The 22185-nt window shown below is 37.5% G+C and overlaps 12 non-coding genes across 12 annotated transcripts; all 12 read right to left on the bottom strand.

The window, feature by feature from the left end:
- Nucleotides 1-182: 182 nt before the first annotated feature.
- TRNAC-GCA (transfer RNA cysteine (anticodon GCA)) lies at nucleotides 183-254 on the bottom strand. Its single transcript has one exon. It is a non-coding gene; the product is annotated as a tRNA-Cys (tRNA).
- Nucleotides 255-2351: 2097 nt separating this feature from the next.
- Nucleotides 2352-2423, bottom strand: TRNAC-ACA (transfer RNA cysteine (anticodon ACA)). The gene has a single exon. It is a non-coding gene; the product is annotated as a tRNA-Cys (tRNA).
- Nucleotides 2424-5603: 3180 nt separating this feature from the next.
- Nucleotides 5604-5675, bottom strand: TRNAC-GCA (transfer RNA cysteine (anticodon GCA)). The gene has a single exon. It is a non-coding gene; the product is annotated as a tRNA-Cys (tRNA).
- Nucleotides 5676-6686: 1011 nt separating this feature from the next.
- On the bottom strand, nucleotides 6687-6758 carry TRNAC-GCA (transfer RNA cysteine (anticodon GCA)). Its single transcript has one exon. It is a non-coding gene; the product is annotated as a tRNA-Cys (tRNA).
- A 2096-nt stretch (nucleotides 6759-8854) lies between these two features.
- TRNAC-GCA (transfer RNA cysteine (anticodon GCA)) lies at nucleotides 8855-8926 on the bottom strand. Its single transcript has one exon. It is a non-coding gene; the product is annotated as a tRNA-Cys (tRNA).
- A 1011-nt stretch (nucleotides 8927-9937) lies between these two features.
- On the bottom strand, nucleotides 9938-10009 carry TRNAC-GCA (transfer RNA cysteine (anticodon GCA)). Its single transcript has one exon. It is a non-coding gene; the product is annotated as a tRNA-Cys (tRNA).
- A 2096-nt stretch (nucleotides 10010-12105) lies between these two features.
- On the bottom strand, nucleotides 12106-12177 carry TRNAC-GCA (transfer RNA cysteine (anticodon GCA)). Its single transcript has one exon. It is a non-coding gene; the product is annotated as a tRNA-Cys (tRNA).
- Nucleotides 12178-13190: 1013 nt separating this feature from the next.
- Nucleotides 13191-13262, bottom strand: TRNAC-GCA (transfer RNA cysteine (anticodon GCA)). The gene has a single exon. It is a non-coding gene; the product is annotated as a tRNA-Cys (tRNA).
- Nucleotides 13263-16442: 3180 nt separating this feature from the next.
- TRNAC-GCA (transfer RNA cysteine (anticodon GCA)) lies at nucleotides 16443-16514 on the bottom strand. The gene has a single exon. It is a non-coding gene; the product is annotated as a tRNA-Cys (tRNA).
- A 1010-nt stretch (nucleotides 16515-17524) lies between these two features.
- TRNAC-GCA (transfer RNA cysteine (anticodon GCA)) lies at nucleotides 17525-17596 on the bottom strand. The gene has a single exon. It is a non-coding gene; the product is annotated as a tRNA-Cys (tRNA).
- Nucleotides 17597-18608: 1012 nt separating this feature from the next.
- Nucleotides 18609-18680, bottom strand: TRNAC-GCA (transfer RNA cysteine (anticodon GCA)). Its single transcript has one exon. It is a non-coding gene; the product is annotated as a tRNA-Cys (tRNA).
- Nucleotides 18681-21858: 3178 nt separating this feature from the next.
- On the bottom strand, nucleotides 21859-21930 carry TRNAC-GCA (transfer RNA cysteine (anticodon GCA)). Its single transcript has one exon. It is a non-coding gene; the product is annotated as a tRNA-Cys (tRNA).
- Nucleotides 21931-22185: the final 255 nt, after the last annotated feature.

The following is a 22185-nucleotide window of genomic DNA, read 5'->3' as shown; positions in this document are numbered from 1 at the left end:
AAATTTCCCAAAGGGAATACCAAGCCGAGTGTTAAAAACTGCATTTACTCACAGGCTTTGAGCAGGAAACACCAACATGGTATTAAAGTGCAATATCAAAGGGAACACTGACTCTGTCAAAGATGATCCAAATGGAATTGATGAAAAGTCCAAATTACAAACAACAGAATCAAAATAGGGTGAGGGGACACCAGGATTTGAACCAGGGACCTCTTGATTTGCAGTCAAATGCTCTACCACTGAGCTATATCCCCAGCTTTTCAGAAAAATCAGAATGACAAAATATCAGTACATCATGAAAGAGTGTGAGGATCATACTAAGTTGTGCCAGAAAGTACAACCTTGAAACTGTGGAAGAGGAGAAGTAGTCCTTAATATTATTTTTTAAAGGAAAACTGGATCATTTAAAAAACAGATTTATTTGTTTCATTGTTATTTTATTTGAATAGGCAGTGGTACATAGGACCAATGCCTCTACATACAATGATTGTTTTGAAACATTCTTAAAGGTGAAGAGGTTTTTATGGGACACCTTATCATTTGAGGATTGGTTACCACACTCACTGAGATGGTGATGAAGTATGATTGTTTTGGGCCAAATTATGGTGGAAAAACATTTCTACGTACCACTACAATTCGGTATTTGGAAGGGACACCCAAACACCCCTTTCGAATACCTTCCATCTAATACATCAGAAAAAGCCATTTTGCGTTTGCAAATGGCCTGATTCTTCAGACCAGCCTTCTGGCAACTACAATGATAGTTCGTACATCTTGCACGTAGGCAGAGCTTTTAAGGAGAAATTAAATAGTTCCTACGTTGCATAAAAATGAAGTGCTTCAAACAAACACATACTTTGCATGCACAGAGAAGAGGTGGAATATATGTAAGACTGAAGACACAGGTGAAATGAGAAATAGATTGACTGCTTCGCTGCCAAGTTTTATACGCCATTTCTTCAGTGCAATACAAGAAAGCACCAAACAGTATAACAAAGTTGTCAATTGGTTTCATAGTCCATTCCCTTTGTTTAGTGCTGTGAAAGGAAGAGCCGAATTCCAAAATTGATCAATGATGTTTCAGAAATTTCCCAAAGGGAATACCAAGCCGAGTGTTAAAAACTGCATTTACTCACAGGCTTTGAGCAGGAAACACTGAAATGCTATTAAAGTGCAATATCCAAGGGAACACTGACTCTGTCAAAGATGATCCAAATGGAATTGATGAAAAGTCCAAATTACAAACAACAGAATCAAAATAGGGTTAGGGGACACCCGGATTTGAACCACGGACCACTTGATCTGCAGTCAAATGCTCTACCACTGAACTATATCCCCAGCTTTTCAGTAAAATCAGAATGACAAAATATCGGTACATCATGAAAGAGTGTGAGGATCATACTAAGTTTGTGCCAGAAAGTACAACCTTGAAACTGTGGAACAGGAGAAGTAGTCCTTAATATTATTTATTAAAGGAAAACTGGATAATTTAAAAAACAGATTTATTTGTTTCATTGTTATTTTATTTGAATAGGCAGTGGTACATAGGACCAATGCCTCTACATACAATGATTGTTTTGAAACATACTTAAAGGGGAAGAGGTTTTTACGGGACACCTTATCATTTGAGGATTGGTTACCACACTCACTGAGATGGTGATGAAGTATGATTGTTTTGGGCCAAATTATGGTGGAAAAACATTTCTACGTACCACTACAATTCGGTATTTGGAAGGTACACCCAAACACCCCTTTCGAATACCTTCTATCTAATACATCAGAAAAAGCCATTTTGCGTTTGCAAATGGCCTGATTCTTCAGACCAGCCTTCTGGCAACTACAATGATAGTTCGTACATCTTGCACGTAGGCAGAGCTTTTAAGGAGAAATTAAATAGTTCCTACGTTGCATAAAAATGAAGTGCTTCAAACAAACACATACTTTGCATGCACAGAGAAGAGGTGGAATATATGTAAGACTGAAGACACAGGTGAAATGAGAAATAGATTGACTGCTTCGCTGCCAAGTTTTACACGCCATTTCATCAGTGCAATACAAGAAAGCACCAAACAGTATAACAAAGTTGTCAATTGGTTTCATAGTCCATTCCCTTTGTTTAGTGCTGTGAAAGGAAGAGCCGAATTCCAAAATTGATCAATGATGTTTCAGAAATTTCCCAAAGGGAATACCAAGCCGAGTGTTAAAAACTGCATTTGCTCACAGGTTTTGAGAAGCAAACACTGTAATGCCATTAAAGTGCAATATCCAAGGGAACACTGACTCTGTCAAAGATGATCCAAATGGAATTGATGGAAGGTCAAAATTACAAACAACAGAATCAAAATACGGTGAGGGGACACCCGGATTTGAACCAGGGACCTCTTGATCTGTAGTCGAATGCTCCATCACTGAGCTATATCCCCAGCTTTTCAGTAAAATCAGAATGACAAAATATCAGTACATCATGAAAGAGTGTGAGGATCATACTAAGTTGAGCCAGAAAGTACAACCTTGAAACTGTGGAACAGGGGAAGTAGTCCTTAATATTATTTATTAAAGGAAAACTGGATCATTTAAAAAACAGATTTATTTGTTTCATTGTTATTTTATTTGAATAGGCAGTGGTACATAGGACCAATGCCTCTACATACAATGATTGTTTTGAAACATTCTTAAAGGGGAAGAGGTTTTTACGGGACAGCTTATCATTTGAGGATTGGTTACCACAATCACGGAGATGGTTATGAAGTATGATTGTTTTGGGGCAAATTATGGTGGAAAAACATTTCTACGTACCACTACAATTCGGTATTTGGAAGGTACACCCAAAAACCCCTTTCGAATACCTTCCATTTAATACATCAGAAAAAGCCATTTTGCGTTTGTAAATGGCCAGATTCTTCAGACCAGCCTTCTTGCAACTGCAATGATAGTTCGTACATCTTGCACGTAGGCAGAGCTTTTAAGGAGAAATTAAATAGTTCCTACATTGCACAAAAATGAAGTGCTTCAAACAAACACATACTTTGCATGCACAGAGAAGATGTGGAATATATGTAAGACTGAATACACAGGTGAAATGAGAAATAGATTGACTGCTTCGCTGCCAAGTTTTATACGCCATTTCATCAGTGCAATACAAGAAAGCACCAAACAGTATAACAAAGTTGTCAATTGGTTTCATAGTCCATTCCCTTTGTTTAGTGCTGTGAAAGGAAGAGCCGAATTCCAAAATTGATCAATGATGTTTCAGAAATTTCCCAAAGGGAATACCAAGCCGAGTGTTAAAAACTGCATTTACTCACAGGCTTTGAGCAGGAAACACCAAAATGGTATTAAAGTGCAATATCAAAGGGAACACTGACTCTGTCAAAGATGATCCAAATGGAATTGATGAAAAGTCCCAATTACAAACAACAGAATCAAAATAGGGTGAAGGGACACCCAGATTTGAACCAGGGACCTCTTGATCTGCAGTCAAATGCTCTACCACTGAGCTATATCCCCAGCTTTTCAGAAAAATCAGAATGACAAAATATCAGTACATCATGAAAGAGTGTGAGGATCATACTAAGTTGTGCCAGAAAGTACAACCTTGAAACTGTGGAACAGGAGAAGTAGTCCTTAATATTATTTATTAAAGGAAAACTGGATAATTTAAAAAACAGATTTATTTGTTTCATTGTTATTTTATTTGGATAGGCAGTGGTACATAGGACCAATGCCTCTACATACAATGATTGTTTTGAAACATACTTAAAGGGGAAGTGGTTTTTACGGGACACCTTATCATTTGAGGATTGGTTACCACACTCACTGAGATGGTGATGAAGTATGATTGTTTTGGGCCAAATTATGGTGGAAAAACATTTCTACGTACCACTACAATTCGGTATTTGGAAGGTACACCCAAACACCCCTTTCGAATACCTTCTATCTAATACATCAGAAAAAGCCATTTTGCGTTTGCAAATGGCCTGATTCTTCAGACCAGCCTTTTGGCAACTACAATGATAGTTCGTACATCTTGCACGTAGGCAGAGCTTTTAAGGAGAAATTAAATAGTTCCTACGTTGCATAAAAATGAAGTGCTTCAAACAAACACATACTTTGCATGCACAGAGAAGAGGTGGAATATATGTAAGACTGAAGACACAGGTGAAATGAGAAATAGATTGACTGCTTCGCTGCCAAGTTTTATACGCCATTTCTTCAGTGCAATACAAGAAAGCACCAAACAGTATAACAAAGTTGTCAATTTGTTTCATAGTCCATTCCCTTTGTTTAGTGCTGTGAAAGGAAGAGCCGAATTCCAAAATTGATCAATGAGGTTTCAGAAATTTCCCAAAGGGAATACCAAGCCGAGTGTTAAAAACTGCATTTACTCACAGGCTTTGAGCAGGAAACACTGAAATGCTATTAAAGTGCAATATCCAAGGGAACACTGACTCTGTCAAAGATGATCCAAATGGAATTGATGAAAAGTCCAAATTACAAACAACAGAATCAAAATAGGGTTTGGGGACACCCGGATTTGAACCACAGACATCTTGATCTGCAGTCAAATGCTCTACCACTGAGCTATATCCCCAGCTTTTCAATAAAATCAGAATGACAAAATATCAGTACATCATGAAAGAGTGTGAGGATCATACTAAGTTGTGCCAGAAAGTACAACCTTGAGACTGTGGAACAGGGGAAGTAGTCCTTAATATTATCTATTAAAGGAAAACTGGATCATTTAAAAAACAGATTTATTTGTTTCATTGTTATTTTATTTGAATAGGCAGTGGTACATAGGACCAATGCCTCTACATACAATGATTGTTTTGAAACATTCTTAAAGGGGAAGAGGTTTTTACGGGACACCTTATCATTTGAGGATTGGTTACCACAATCACGGAGATCGTTATGAAGTATGATTGTTTTGGGCCAAATTATGGTGGAAAAACATTTCTACGTACCACTACAATTCGGTATTTGGAAGGTACACCCAAACACCCTTTTCGAATACCTTCCATTTAATACATCAGAAAAAGCCATTTTGCGTTTGCAAATGGCCTGATTCTTCAGACCAGCCTTCTTGCAACTGCAATGATAGTTCATACATCTTGCACGTAGGCAGAGCTTTTAAGGAGAAATTAAATAGTTCCTACATTGCACAAAAATGAAGTGCTTCAAACAAACACATACTTTGCATGCACAGAGAAGAGGTGGAATATATGTAAGACTGAAGACACAGGTGAAATGAGAAATAGATTGACTGCTTCGCTGCCAAGTTTTATACGCCATTTCATCAGTGCAATACAAGAAAGCACCAAACAGTATAACAAAGTTGTCAATTGGTTTCATAGTCCATTCCCTTTGTTTAGTGCTGTGAAAGGAAGAGCCGAATACCAAAATTGATCAATGATGTTTCAGAAATTTCCCAAAGGGAATACCAAGCCGAGTGTTAAAAACTGCATTTACTCACAGGCTTTGAGCAGGAAACACCAAAATGGTATTAAAGTGCAATATCAAAGGGAACACTGACTCTGTCAAAGATGATCCAAATGGAATTGATGAAAAGTCCCAATTACAAACAACAGAATCAAAATAGGGTGAGGGGACACCCGGATTTGAACCAGGGACCTCTTGATCTGCAGTCAAATGCTCTACCACTGAGCTATATCCCCAGCTTTTCAGAAAAATCAGAATGACAAAATATCAGTACATCATGAAAGAGTGTGAGGATCATACTAAGTTGTGCCAGAAAGTACAACCTTGAAACTGTGGAACAGGAGAAGTAGTCCTTAATATTATTTATTAAAGGAAAACTGGATAATTTAAAAAACAGATTTATTTGTTTCATTGTTATTTTATTTGAATAGGCAGTGGTACATAGGACCAATGCCTCTACATACAATGATTGTTTTGAAACATACTTAAAGGGGAGTGGTTTTTACGGGACACCTTATCATTTGAGGATTGGTTACCACACTCACTGAGATGGTGATGAAGTATGATTGTTTTGGGCCAAATTATGGTGGAAAAACATTTCTACGTACCACTACAATTCGGTATTTGGAAGGTACACCCAAACACCCCTTTCGAATACCTTCTATCTAATACATCAGAAAAAGCCATTTTGCGTTTGCAAATTGCCTGATTCTTCAGACCAGCCTTCTTGCAACTGCAATGATAGTTCGTACATCTTGCACGTAGGCAGAGCTTTTAAGGAGAAATTAAACAGTTCCTACATTGCACAAAAATGAAGTGCTTCAAACAAACACATACTTTGCATGCACAGAGAAGAGGTGGAATATATGTAAGACTGAATACACAGGTGAAATGAGAAATAGATTGACTGCTTCGCTGCCAAGTTTTATACGCCATTTCATCAGTGCAATACAAGAAAGCACCAAACAGTATAACAAAGTTGTCAATTGGTTTCATAGTCCATTCCCTTTGTTTAGTGCTGTGAAAGGAAGAGCCGAATTCCAAAATTGATCAATGATGTTTCAGAAATTTCCCAAAGGGAATACCAAGCCGAGTGTTAAAAACTGCATTTACTCACAGGCTTTGAGCAGGAAACACCAAAATGGTATTAAAGTGCAATATCAAAGGGAACACTGACTCTGTCAAAGATGATCCAAATGGAATTGATGAAAAGTCCCAATTACAAACAACAGAATCAAAATAGGGTGAGGGGACACCCAGATTTGAACCAGGGACCTCTTGATCTGCAGTCAAATGCTCTACCACTGAGCTATATCCCCAGCTTTTCAGAAAAATCAGAATGACAAAATATCAGTACATCATGAAAGAGTGTGAGGATCATACTAAGTTGTGCCAGAAAGTACAACCTTGAAACTGTGGAACAGGAGAAGTAGTCCTTAATATTATTTATTAAAGGAAAACTGAATAATTTAAAAAACAGATTTATTTGTTTCATTGTTATTTTATTTGGATAGGCAGTGGTACATAGGACCAATGCCTCTACATACAATGATTATTTTGAAACATACTTAAAGGGGAAGTGGTTTTTACGGGACACCTTATCATTTGAGGATTGGTTACCACACTCACTGAGATGGTGATGAAGTATGATTGTTTTGGGCCAAATTATGGTGGAAAAACATTTCTACGTACCACTACAATTCGGTATTTGGAAGGTACACCCAAACACCCCTTTCGAATACCTTCTATCTAATACATCAGAAAAAGCCATTTTGCGTTTGCAAATGGCCTGATTCTTCAGACCAGCCTTCTGGCAACTACAATGATAGTTCGTACATCTTGCACGTAGGCAGAGCTTTTAAGGAGAAATTAAATAGTTCCTACGTTGCATAAAAATGAAGTGCTTCAAACAAACACATACTTTGCATGCACAGAGAAGAGGTGGAATATATGTAAGACTGAAGACACAGGTGAAATGAGAAATAGATTGACTGCTTCGCTGCCAAGTTTTATACGCCATTTCTTCAGTGCAATACAAGAAAGCACCAAACAGTATAACAAAGTTGTCAATTTGTTTCATAGTCCATTCCCTTTGTTTAGTGCTGTGAAAGGAAGAGCCGAATTCCAAAATTGATCAATGAGGTTTCAGAAATTTCCCAAAGGGAATACCAAGCCGAGTGTTAAAAACTGCATTTACTCACAGGCTTTGAGCAGGAAACACTGAAATGCTATTAAAGTGCAATATCCAAGGGAACACTGACTCTGTCAAAGATGATCCAAATGGAATTGATGAAAAGTCCAAATTACAAACAACAGAATCAAAATAGGGTTTGGGGACACCCGGATTTGAACCACAGACATCTTGATCTGCAGTCAAATGCTCTACCACTGAGCTATATCCCCAGCTTTTCAATAAAATCAGAATGACAAAATATCAGTACATCGTGAAAGAGTGTGAGGATCATACTAAGTTGTGCCAGAAAGTACAACCTTGAAACTGTGGAACAGGGGAAGTAGTCCTTAATATTATCTATTAAAGGAAAACTGGATCATTTAAAAAACAGATTTATTTGTTTCATTGTTATTTTATTTGAATAGGCAGTGGTACATAGGACCAATGCCTCTACATACAATGATTGTTTTGAAACATTCTTAAAGGGGAAGAGGTTTTTACGGGACACCTTATCATTTGAGGATTGGTTACCACAATCACGGAGATCGTTATGAAGTATGATTGTTTTGGGCCAAATTATGGTGGAAAAACATTTCTACGTACCACTACAATTCGGTATTTGGAAGGTACACCCAAACACCCTTTTCGAATACCTTCCATTTAATACATCAGAAAAAGCCATTTTGCGTTTGCAAATGGCCTGATTCTTCAGACCAGCCTTCTTGCAACTGCAATGATAGTTCATACATCTTGCACGTAGGCAGAGCTTTTAAGGAGAAATTAAATAGTTCCTACATTGCACAAAAATGAAGTGCTTCAAACAAACACATACTTTGCATGCACAGAGAAGAGGTGGAATATATGTAAGACTGAAGACACAGGTGAAATGAGAAATAGATTGACTGCTTCGCTGCCAAGTTTTATACGCCATTTCATCAGTGCAATACAAGAAAGCACCAAACAGTATAACAAAGTTGTCAATTGGTTTCATAGTCCATTCCCTTTGTTTAGTGCTGTGAAAGGAAGAGCCGAATACCAAAATTGATCAATGATGTTTCAGAAATTTCCCAAAGGGAATACCAAGCCGAGTGTTAAAAACTGCATTTACTCACAGGCTTTGAGCAGGAAACACCAAAATGGTATTAAAGTGCAATATCAAAGGGAACACTGACTCTGTCAAAGATGATCCAAATGGAATTGATGAAAAGTCCCAATTACAAACAACAGAATCAAAATAGGGTGAGGGGACACCCGGATTTGAACCAGGGACCTCTTGATCTGCAGTCAAATGCTCTACCACTGAGCTATATCCCCAGCTTTTCAGAAAAATCAGAATGACAAAATATCAGTACATCATGAAAGAGTGTGAGGATCATACTAAGTTGTGCCAGAAAGTACAACCTTGAAACTGTGGAACAGGAGAAGTAGTCCTTAATATTATTTATTAAAGGAAAACTGGATAATTTAAAAAACAGATTTATTTGTTTCATTGTTATTTTATTTGAATAGGCAGTGGTACATAGGACCAATGCCTCTACATACAATGATTGTTTTGAAACATACTTAAAGGGGAGTGGTTTTTACGGGACACCTTATCATTTGAGGATTGGTTACCACACTCACTGAGATGGTGATGAAGTATGATTGTTTTGGGCCAAATTATGGTGGAAAAACATTTCTACGTACCACTACAATTCGGTATTTGGAAGGTACACCCAAACACCCCTTTCGAATACCTTCTATCTAATACATCAGAAAAAGCCATTTTGCGTTTGCAAATTGCCTGATTCTTCAGACCAGCCTTCTTGCAACTGCAATGATAGTTCGTACATCTTGCACGTAGGCAGAGCTTTTAAGGAGAAATTAAATAGTTCCTACATTGCACAAAAATGAAGTGCTTCAAACAAACACATACTTTGCATGCACAGAGAAGAGGTGGAATATATGTAAGACTGAATACACAGGTGAAATGAGAAATAGATTGACTGCTTCGCTGCGAAGTTTTATACGCCATTTCATCAGTGCAATACAAGAAAGCACCAAACAGTATAACAAAGTTGTCAATTGGTTTCATAGTCCATTCCCTTTGTTTAGTGCTGTGAAAGGAAGAGCCGAATTCCAAAATTGATCAATGATGTTTCAGAAATTTCCCAAAGGGAATACCAAGCCGAGTGTTAAAAACTGCATTTACTCACAGGCTTTGAGCAGGAAACACCAAAATGGTATTAAAGTGCAATATCAAAGGGAACACTGACTCTGTCAAAGATGATCCAAATGGAATTGATGAAAAGTCCCAATTACAAACAACAGAATCAAAATAGGGTGAGGGGACACCCAGATTTGAACCAGGGACCTCTTGATCTGCAGTCAAATGCTCTACCACTGAGCTATATCCCCAGCTTTTCAGAAAAATCAGAATGACAAAATATCAGTACATCATGAAAGAGTGTGAGGATCATACTAAGTTGTGCCAGAAAGTACAACCTTGAAACTGTGGAACAGGAGAAGTAGTCCTTAATATTATTTATTAAAGGAAAACTGGATAATTTAAAAAACAGATTTATTTGTTTCATTGTTATTTTATTTGGATAGGCAGTGGTACATAGGACCAATGCCTCTACATACAATGATTATTTTGAAACATACTTAAAGGGGAAGTGGTTTTTACGGGACACCTTATCATTTGAGGATTGGTTACCACACTCACTGAGATGGTGATGAAGTATGATTGTTTTGGGCCAAATTATGGTGGAAAAACATTTCTACGTACCACTACAATTCGGTATTTGGAAGGTACACCCAAACACCCCTTTCGAATACCTTCTATCTAATACATCAGAAAAAGCCATTTTGCGTTTGCAAATGGCCTGATTCTTCAGACCAGCCTTCTGGCAACTGCAATGATAGTTCGTACATCTTGCACGTAGGCAGAGCTTTTAAGGAGAAATTAAATAGTTCCTACGTTGCATAAAAATGAAGTGCTTCAAACAAACACATACTTTGCATGCACAGAGAAGAGGTGGAATATATGTAAGACTGAAGACACAGGTGAAATGAGAAATAGATTGACTGCTTCGCTGCCAAGTTTTATACGCCATTTCTTCAGTGCAATACAAGAAAGCACCAAACAGTATAACAAAGTTGTCAATTTATTTCATAGTCCATTCCCTTTGTTTAGTGCTGTGAAAGGAAGAGCCGAATTCCAAAATTGATCAATGAGGTTTCAGAAATTTCCCAAAGGGAATACCAAGCCGAGTGTTAAAAACTGCATTTACTCACAGGCTTTGAGCAGGAAACACTGAAATGCTATTAAAGTGCAATATCCAAGGGAACACTGACTCTGTCAAAGATGATCCAAATGGAATTGATGAAAAGTCCAAATTACAAACAACAGAATCAAAATAGGGTTTGGGGACACCCGGATTTGAACCACAGACCTCTTGATCTGCAGTCAAATGCTCTACCACTGAGCTATATCCCCAGCTTTTCAATAAAATCAGAATGACAAAATATCAGTACATCATGAAAGAGTGTGAGGATCATACTTAGTTGTGCCAGAAAGTACAACCTTGAAACTGTGGAACAGGGGAAGTAGTCCTTAATATTATCTATTAAAGGAAAACTGGATCATTTAAAAAACAGATTTATTTGTTTCATTGTTATTTTATTTGAATAGGCAGTGGTACATAGGACCAATGCCTCTACATACAATGATTGTTTTGAAACATTCTTAAAGGGGAAGAGGTTTTTACGGGACACCTTATCATTTGAGGATTGGTTACCACAATCACGGAGATCGTTATGAAGTATGATTGTTTTGGGCCAAATTATGGTGAAAAAACATTTCTACGTACCACTACAATTCGGTATTTGGAAGGTACACCCAAACACCCTTTTCGAATACCTTCCATTTAATACATCAGAAAAAGCCATTTTGCGTTTGCAAATGGCCTGATTCTTCAGACCAGCCTTCTTGCAACTGCAATGATAGTTCGTACATCTTGCACGTAGGCAGAGCTTTTAAGGAGAAATTAAATAGTTCCTACATTGCACAAAAATGAAGTGCTTCAAACAAACACATACTTTGCATGCACAGAGAAGAGGTGGAATATATGTAAGACTGAAGACACAGGTGAAATGAGAAATAGATTGACTGCTTCGCTGCCAAGTTTTATACGCCATTTCATCAGTGCAATACAAGAAAGCACCAAACAGTATTACAAAGTTGTCAATTGGTTTCATAGTCCATTCCCTTTGTTTAGTGCTGTGAAAGGAAGAGCCGAATACCAAAATTGATCAATGATGTTTCAGAAATTTCCCAAAGGGAATACCAAGCCGAGTGTTAAAAACTGCATTTACTCACAGGCTTTGAGCAGGAAACACCAAAATGGTATTAAAGTGCAATATCAAAGGGAACACTGACTCTGTCAAAGATGATCCAAATGGAATTGATGAAATGTCCCAATTACAAACAACAGAATCAAAATAGGGTGAGGGGACACCCGGATTTGAACCAGGGACCTCTTGATCTGCAGTCAAATGCTCTACCACTGAGCTATATCCCCAGCTTTCCAGAAAAATCAGAATGACAAAATATCAGTACATCATGAAAGAATGTGAGGATCATACTAAGTTGTGCCAGAAAGTACAACCTTGAAACTGTGGAACAGGAGAAGTAGTCCTTAATATTATTTATTAAAGGAAAACTGGATAATTTAAAAAACAGATTTATTTGTTTCATTGTTATTTTATTTGAATAGGCAGTGGTACATAGGACCAATGCCTCTACATACAATGATTGTTTTGAAACATACTTAAAGGGGAAGTGGTTTTTACGGGACACCTTATCATTTGAGGATTGGTTACCACACTCACTGAGATGGTGATGAAGTATGATTGTTTTGGGCCAAATTATGGTGGAAAAACATTTCTACGTACCACTACAATTCGGTATTTGGAAGGTACACCCAAACACCCCTTTCGAATACCTTCTATCTAATACATCAGAAAAAGCCATTTTGCGTTTGCAAATGGCCTGATTCTTCAGACCAGCCTTCTGGCAACTACAATGATAGTTCGTACATCTTGCACGTAGGCAGACCTTTTAAGGAGAAATTAAATAGTTCCTACGTTGCATACAAAATGAAATGCTTCAAACAAACACATACTTTGCATGCACAGAGAAGAGGTGGAATATATGTAAGACTGAAGATACAGGTGAAATGAGAAATAGATTGACTGCTTTGCTGCCAAGTTTTATACGCCATTTCTTCAGTGCAATACAAGAAAGCACCAAACAGTATAACAAAGTTGTCAATTGGTTTCATAGTCCATTCCCTTTGTTTAGTGCTGTGAAAGGAAGAGCCGAATTCCAAAATTGATCAATGATGTTTCAGAAATTTCCCAAAGGGAATACCAAGCCGAGTGTTAAAAACTGCATTTACTCACAGGCTTTGAGCAGGAAACACTGAAATGCTATTAAAGTGCAATATCCAAGGGAACACTGACTCTGTCAAAGATGATCCAAATGGAATTGATGAAAAGTCCAAATTACAAACAACAGAATCAAAATAGGGTTTGGGGACACCCGGATTTGAACCACGGACCTCTTGATCTGCAGTCAAATGCTCTACCACTGAGCTATATCCCCAGCTTTTCAGTAAAATCAGAATGACAAAATATCAGTACATCATGAAAGAGTGTGAGGATCATACTAAGTTGTGCCAGAAAGTACAACCTTGAAACTGTGGAACAGGGGAAGTAGTCCTTAATATTATTTATTAAAGGAAAACTGGATAATTTAAAAAGCAGATTTATTTGTTTCATTGTTATTTTATTTGAATAGGCAGTGGTACATAGGACCAATGCCTCTACATACAATGATTCTTTTGAAACATTCTTAAAGGGGAAGAGGTTTTTACGGGACACCTTATCATTTGAGGATTGGTTACCACAATCACGGAGATGGTTATGAAGTATGATTGTTTTGGGCCAAATTATGGTGGAAAAACATTTCTACCTACCACTACAATTCGGTATTTGGAAGGTACACCCAAACACCCCTTTCGAATACCTTCCATTTAATACATCAGAAAAAGCCATTTTGCGTTTGCAAATGGCCTGATTCTTCAGACCAGCCTTCTTGCAACTGCAATGATAGTTCGTACATCTTGCACGTAGGCAGAGCTTTTGAGGAGAAATTAAATAGTTCCTACATTGCACAAAAATGAAGTGCTTCAAACAAACACATACTTTGCATGCACAGAGAAGAGGTGGAATATATGTAAGACTGAAGACACAGGTGAAATGAGAAATAGATTGACTGCTTCGCTGCCAAGTTTTATACGCCATTTCTTCAGTGCAATACAAGAAAGCACCAAACAGTATAACAAAGTTGTCAATTGGTTTCATAGTCCATTCCCTTTGTTTAGTGCTGTGAAAGGAAGAGCCGAATTCCAAAATTGATCAATGATGTTTCAGAAATTTCCCAAAGGGAATACCAAGCCGAGTGTTAAAAACTGCATTTACTCACAGGCTTTGAGCAGGAAACACTGAAATGCTATTAAAGTGCAATATCCAAGGGAACACTGACTCTGTCAAAGATGATCCAAATGGAATTGATGAAAAGTCCAAATTACAAACAACAGAATCAAAATATGGTTAGGGGACACCCGGATTTGAACCACGGACCACTTGATCTGCAGTCAAATGCTCTACCACTGAACTATATCCCCAGCTTTTCAGTAAAATCAGAATGACAAAATATCGGTACATCATGAAAGAGTGTGAGGATCATACTAAGTTGTGCCAGAAAGTACAACCTTGAAACTGTGGAACAGGAGAAGTAGTCCTTAATATTATTTATTAAAGGAAAACTGGATAATTTAAAAAACAGATTTATTTGTTTCATTGTTATTTTATTTGAATAGGCAGTGGTACATAGGACCAATGCCTCTACATACAATGATTGTTTTGAAACATACTTAAAGGGGAAGAGGTTTTTACGGGACACCTTATCATTTGAGGATTGGTTACCACACTCACTGAGATGGTGATGAAGTATGATTGTTTTGGGCCAAATTATGGTGGAAAAACATTTCTACGTACCACTACAATTCGGTATTTGGAAGGTACACCCAAACACCCCTTTAGAATACCTTCTATCTAAAACATCAGAAAAAGCCATTTTGCGTTTGCAAATGGCCTGATTCTTCAGACCAGCCTTCTGGCAACTACAATGATAGTTCGTACATCTTGCACGTAGTTAGAGCTTTTAAGGAGAAATTAAATAGTTCCTACGTTGCATAAAAATGAAGTGCTTCAAACAAACACATACTTTGCATGCACAGAGAAGAGGTGGAATATATGTAAGACTGAAGACACAGGTGAAATGAGAAATAGATTGACTGCTTCGCTGCCAAGTTTTATACGCCATTTCATCAGTGCAATACAAGAAAGCACCAAACAGTATAACAAAGTTGTCAATTGGTTTCATAGTCCATTCCCTTTGTTTAGGGCTGTGAAAGGAAGAGCCGAATTCCAAAATTGATCAATGATGTTTCAGAAATTTCCCAAAGGGAATACCAAGCCGAGTGTTAAAAACTGCATTTACTCACAGGCTTTGAGCAGGAAACACTGAAATGCTATTAAAGTGCAATATCCAAGGGAACACTGACTCTGTCAAAGATGATCCAAATGGAATTGATGAAAAGTCCAAATTACAAACAACAGAATCAAAATAGGGTTAGGGGAAACCCGGATTTGAACCACGGACCACTTGATCTGCAGTCAAATGCTCTACCACTGAGCTATATCCCCAGCTTTTCAGTGAAATCAGAATGACAAAATATTGGTACATCATGAAAGAGTGTGAGGATCATACTAAGTTGTGCCAGAAAGTACAACCTTGAAACTGTGGAACAGGAGAAGTAGTCCTTAATATTATTTATTAAAGGAAAACTGGATAATTTAAAAAACAGATTTATTTGTTTCATTGTTATTTTATTTGAATAGGCAGTGGTAAATAGGACCAATGCCTCTACATACAATGATTGTTTTGAAACATACTTAAAGGGGAAGAGGTTTTTACGGGACACCTTATCATTTGAGGATTGGTTACCACACTCACTGAGATGGTGATGAAGTATGATTGTTTTGGGCCAAATTATGGTGGAAAAACATTTCTACGTACCACTACAATTCGGTATTTGGAAGGTACACCCAAACACCCCTTTCGAATACCTTCTATCTAATACATCAGAAAAAGCCATTTTGCGTTTGCAAATGGCCTGATTCTTCAGACCAGCCTTCTGGCAACTACAATGATAGTTCGTACATCTTGCACGTAGGCAGAGCTTTTAAGGAGAAATTAAATAGTTCCTACGTTGCATAAAAATGAAGTGCTTCAAACAAACACATACTTTGCATGCACAGAGAAGAGGTGGAATATATGTAAGACTGAAGACACAGGTGAAATGAGAAATAGATTGACTGCTTCGCTGCCAAGTTTTATACGCCATTTCTTCAGTGCAATACAAGAAAGCACCAAACAATATAACAAAGTTGTCAATTGGTTTCATAGTCCATTCCCTTTGTTTAGTGCTGTGAAAGGAAGAGCCGAATTCCAAAATTGATCAATGATGTTTCAGAAATTTCCCAAAGGGAATACCAAGCCGAGTGTTAAAAACTGCATTTACTCACAGGCTTTGAGCAGGAAACACTGACATGCTATTAAAGTGCAATATCCAAGGGAACACTGACTCTGTCAAAGATGATCCAAATGGAATTGATGAAAAGTCCAAATTACAAACAACAGAATCAAAATAGGGTTAGGGGACACCCGGATTTGAACCAAGGACCACTTGATCTGCAGTCAAATGCTCTACCACTGAGCTATATCCCCTGCTTTTTAAAAAAATCAGAATGACAAAATATCGGTACATCATGAAAGAGTGTGAGGATCATACTAAGTTGTGCCAGAAAGTACAACCTTGAAACTGTGGAACAGGAGAAGTAGTCCTTAATATTATTTATTAAAGGAAAACTGGATCTTTTAAAAAACAGATTTATTTGTTTCATTGTTATTTTATTTGAATAGGCAGTGGTACATAGGACCAATGCCTCTACACAATGATTGTTTTGAAACATTCTTAAAGGGGAAGAGGTTTTTACGGGACACCTTATCATTTGAGGATTGGTTACCACAATCACGGAGATGGTTATGAAGTATGATTGTTTTGGGCCAAATTATGGTGGAAAAACATTTCTACGTACCACTACAATTCGGTATTTGGAAGGTACACCCAAACACCCCTTTCGAATACCTTCCATTTAATACATCAGAAAAAGCCATTTTGCGTTTGCAAATGGCCTGATTCTTCAGACCAGCCTTCTTGCAACTGCAATGATAGTTCGTACATCTTGCACGTAGGCAGAGCTTTTAAGGAGAAATGAAATAGTTCCTACATTGCACAAAAATGAAGTGCTTCAAACAAACACATACTTTGCATGCACAGAGAAGAGGTGTAATATATGTAAGACTGAAGACACAGGTGAAATGAGAAATAGATTGACTGCTTCGCTGCCAAGTTTTATACGCCATTTCATCAGTGCAATACAAGAAAGCCCCAAACAGTATAACAAAGTTGTCAATTGGTTTCATAGTCCATTCCCTTTGTTTAGTGCTGTGAAAGGAAGAGCCGAATTCCAAAATTGATCAATGATGTTTCAGAAATTTCCCAAAGGGAATACCAAGCCGAGTGTTAAAAACTGCATTTACTCACAGGATTTGAGCAGGAAACACCAAAATGGTATTAAAGTGCAATATCAAAGGGAACACTGACTCTGTCAAAGGTGATCCAAATGGAATTGATGAAAAGTCCAAATTACAAACAACAGAATCAAAATAGGGTGAGGGGACACCCGGATTTGAACCAGGGACCTCTTGATCTGCAGTCAAATGCTCTACCACTGAGCTATATCCCCTACTTTTTAAAAAAATCAGAATGACAAAATATCAGTACATCATGAAAGAGTGTGAGGATCATACTAAGTTGTGCCAGAAAGTACAACCTTGAAACTGTGGAACAGGAGAAGTAGTCCTTAATATTATTTATTAAAGGAAAACTGGATAATTTAAAAAACAGATTTATTTGTTTCATTGGTATTTTATTTGAATAGGCAGTGGTACATAGGACCAATGCCTCTACATACAATGATTGTTTTGAAACATACTTAAAGGGGAAGAGGTTTTTACGGGACACCTTATCATTTGAGGATTGGTTACCACACTCACTGAGATGGTGATGAAGTATGATTGTTTTGGGCCAAATTATGGTGGAAAAACATTTCTACGTACCACTACAATTCGGTATTTGGTAGGTACACCCAAACACCCCTTTCGAATACCTTCTATCTAATACATCAGAAAAAGCCATTTTGCGTTTGCAAATGGCCTGATTCTTCAGACCAGCCTTCTGGCAACTACAATGATAGTTCGTACATCTTGCACGTAGGCAGAGCTTTTAAGGAGAAATTAAATAGTTCCTACGTTGCATAAAAATTAAGTGCTTCAAACAAACACATACTTTGCATGCACAGAGAAGAGGTGGAATATATGTAAGACTGAAGACACAGGTGAAATGAGAAATAGATTGACTGCTTCGCTGCCAAGTTTTATACGCCATTTCTTCAGTGCAATACAAGAAAGCACCAAACAGTATAACAAAGTTGTCAATTGGTTTCATAGTCCATTCCCTTTGTTTAGTGCTGTGAAAGGAAGAGCCGAATTCCAAAATTTATCAATGATGTTTCAGAAATTTCCCAAAGGGAATACCAAGCCGAGTGTTAAAAACTGCATTTACTCACAGGCTTTGAGCAGGAAACACTGACATGCTATTAAAGTGCAATATCCAAGGGAACACTGACTCTGTCAAAGATGATCCAAATGGAATTGATGAAAAGTCCAAATTACAAACAACAGAATCAAAATAGGGTTAGGGGACACCCGGATTTGAACCAAGGACCACTTGATCTGCAGTCAAATGCTCTACCACTGAGCTATATCCCCTGCTTTTTAAAAAAATCAGAATGACAAAATATCGGTACATCATGAAAGAGTGTGAGGATCATACTAAGTTGTGCCAGAAAGTACAACCTTGAAACTGTGGAACAGGAGAAGTAGTCCTTAATATTATTTATTAAAGGAAAACTGGATCTTTTAAAAAACAGATTTATTTGTTTCATTGTTATTTTATTTGAATAGGCAGTGGTACATAGGATCAATGCCTCTACATACAATGATTGTTTTGAAACATTCTTAAAGGGGAAGAGGTTTTTACGGGACACCTTATCATTTGAGGATTGGTTACCACAATCACGGAGATGGTGATGAAGTATGATTGTTTTGGGCCAAATTATGGTGGAAAAACATTTCTACGTACCACTACAATTCGGTATTTGGAAGGGACACCCAAACACCCCTTTAGAATACCTTCTATCTAAAACATCAGAAAAAGCCATTTTGCGTTTGCAAATGGCCTGATTCTTCAGACCAGCCTTCTGGCAACTACAATGATAGTTCGTACATCTTGCACGTAGTTAGAGCTTTTAAGGAGAAATTAAATAGTTCCTACGTTGCATAAAAATGAAGTGCTTCAAACAAACACATACTTTGCATGCACAGAGAAGAGGTGGAATATATGTAAGACTGAAGACACAGGTGAAATGAGAAATAGATTGACTGCTTCGCTGCCAAGTTTTATACGCCATTTCATCAGTGCAATACAAGAAAGCACCAAACAGTATAACAAAGTTGTCAATTGGTTTCATAGTCCATTCCCTTTGTTTAGGGCTGTGAAAGGAAGAGCCGAATTCCAAAATTGATCAATGATGTTTCAGAAATTTCCCAAAGGGAATACCAAGCCGAGTGTTAAAAACTGCATTTACTCACAGGCTTTGAGCAGGAAACACTGAAATGCTATTAAAGTGCAATATCCAAGGGAACACTGACTCTGTCAAAGATGATCCAAATGGAATTGATGAAAAGTCCAAATTACAAACAACAGAATCAAAATAGGGTTAGGGGAAACCCGGATTTGAACCACGGACCACTTGATCTGCAGTCAAATGCTCTACCACTGAGCTATATCCCCAGCTTTTCAGTGAAATCAGAATGACAAAATATTGGTACATCATGAAAGAGTGTGAGGATCATACTAAGTTGTGCCAGAAAGTACAACCTTGAAACTGTGGAACAGGAGAAGTAGTCCTTAATATTATTTATTAAAGGAAAACTGGATAATTTAAAAAACAGATTTATTTGTTTCATTGTTATTTTATTTGAATAGGCAGTGGTAAATAGGACCAATGCCTCTACATACAATGATTGTTTTGAAACATACTTAAAGGGGAAGAGGTTTTTACGGGACACCTTATCATTTGAGGATTGGTTACCACACTCACTGAGATGGTGATGAAGTATGATTGTTTTGGGCCAAATTATGGTGGAAAAACATTTCTACGTACCACTACAATTCGGTATTTGGAAGGTACACCCAAACACCCCTTTCGAATACCTTCTATCTAATACATCAGAAAAAGCCATTTTGCGTTTGCAAATGGCCTGATTCTTCAGACCAGCCTTCTGGCAACTACAATGATAGTTCGTACATCTTGCACGTAGGCAGAGCTTTTAAGGAGAAATTAAATAGTTCCTACGTTGCATAAAAATGAAGTGCTTCAAACAAACACATACTTTGCATGCACAGAGAAGAGGTGGAATATATGTAAGACTGAAGACACAGGTGAAATGAGAAATAGATTGACTGCTTCGCTGCCAAGTTTTATACGCCATTTCTTCAGTGCAATACAAGAAAGCACCAAACAATATAACAAAGTTGTCAATTGGTTTCATAGTCCATTCCCTTTGTTTAGTGCTGTGAAAGGAAGAGCCGAATTCCAAAATTGATCAATGATGTTTCAGAAATTTCCCAAAGGGAATACCAAGCCGAGTGTTAAAAACTGCATTTACTCACAGGCTTTGAGCAGGAAACACTGAAATGCTATTAAAGTGCAAAATCCAAGGGAACACTGACTCTGTCAAAGATGATCCAAATGGAATTGATGAAAAGTCCAACTTACAAACAACAGAATCAAAATAGGGTTAGGGGACACCCGGATTTGAACCACGGACCTCTTGATCTGCAGTCAAATGCTCTACCACTGAGCTATATCCCCAGCTTTTCAGTACAATCAGAATGACAAAATATCAGTACATCATGAAAGAGTGTGAGGATCATACTAAGTTGTGCCAGAAAGTACAACCTTGAAACTGTGGAACAGGGGAAGTAGTCCTTAATATTATTTATTAAAGGAAAACTGGATCATTTAAAAAACAGATTTATTTGTTTCATTGTTATTTTATTTGAATAGGCAGTGGTACATAGGACCAATGCCTCTACACAATGATTGTTTTGAAACATTCTTAAAGAGGAAGAGGTTTTTACGGGACACCTTATCATTTGAGGATTGGTTACCACAATCACGGAGATGGTTATGAAGTATGATTGTTTTGGGCCAAATTATGGTGGAAAAACATTTCTACGTACCACTACAATTCGGTATTTGGAAGGTACACCCAAACACCCCTTTCGAATACCTTCCATTTAATACATCAGAAAAAGCCATTTTGCGTTTGCAAATGGCCTGATTCTTCAGACCAGCCTTCTTGCAACTGCAATGATAGTTCGTACATCTTGCACGTAGGCAGAGCTTTTAAGGAGAAATGAAATAGTTCCTACATTGCACAAAAATGAAGTGCTTCAAACAAACACATACTTTGCATGCACAGAGAAGAGGTGTAATATATGTAAGACTGAAGACACAGGTGAAATGAGAAATAGATTGACTGCTTCGCTGCCAAGTTTTATACGCCATTTCATCAGTGCAATACAAGAAAGCCCCAAACAGTATAACAAAGTTGTCAATTGGTTTCATAGTCCATTCCCTTTGTTTAGTGCTGTGAAAGGAAGAGCCGAATTCCAAAATTGATCAATGATGTTTCAGAAATTTCCCAAAGGGAATACCAAGCCGAGTGTTAAAAACTGCATTTACTCACAGGATTTGAGCAGGAAACACCAAAATGGTATTAAAGTGCAATATCAAAGGGAACACTGACTCTGTCAAAGGTGATCCAAATGGAATTGATGAAAAGTCCAAATTACAAACAACAGAATCAAAATAGGGTGAGGGGACACCCGGATTTAAACCAGGGACCTCTTGATCTGCAGTCAAATGCTCTACCACTGAGCTATATCCCCTACTTTTTAAAAAAATCAGAATGACAAAATATCAGTACATCATGAAAGAGTGTGAGGATCATACTAAGTTGTGCCAGAAAGTACAACCTTGAAACTGTGGAACAGGAGAAGTAGTCCTTAATATTATTTATTAAAGGAAAACTGGATAATTTAAAAAACAGATTTATTTGTTTCATTGGTATTTTATTTGAATAGGCAGTGGTACATAGGACCAATGCCTCTACATACAATGATTGTTTTGAAACATACTTAAAG

Source organism: Lissotriton helveticus, chromosome 1_2, assembly GCF_964261635.1.
Source record: "Lissotriton helveticus chromosome 1_2, aLisHel1.1, whole genome shotgun sequence".
NCBI classification, from domain to species: domain Eukaryota; kingdom Metazoa; phylum Chordata; class Amphibia; order Caudata; family Salamandridae; genus Lissotriton; species Lissotriton helveticus.
Note: the sequence above shows the minus strand (reverse complement) of the source record. Positions and strands in the feature narration are given on the sequence as shown.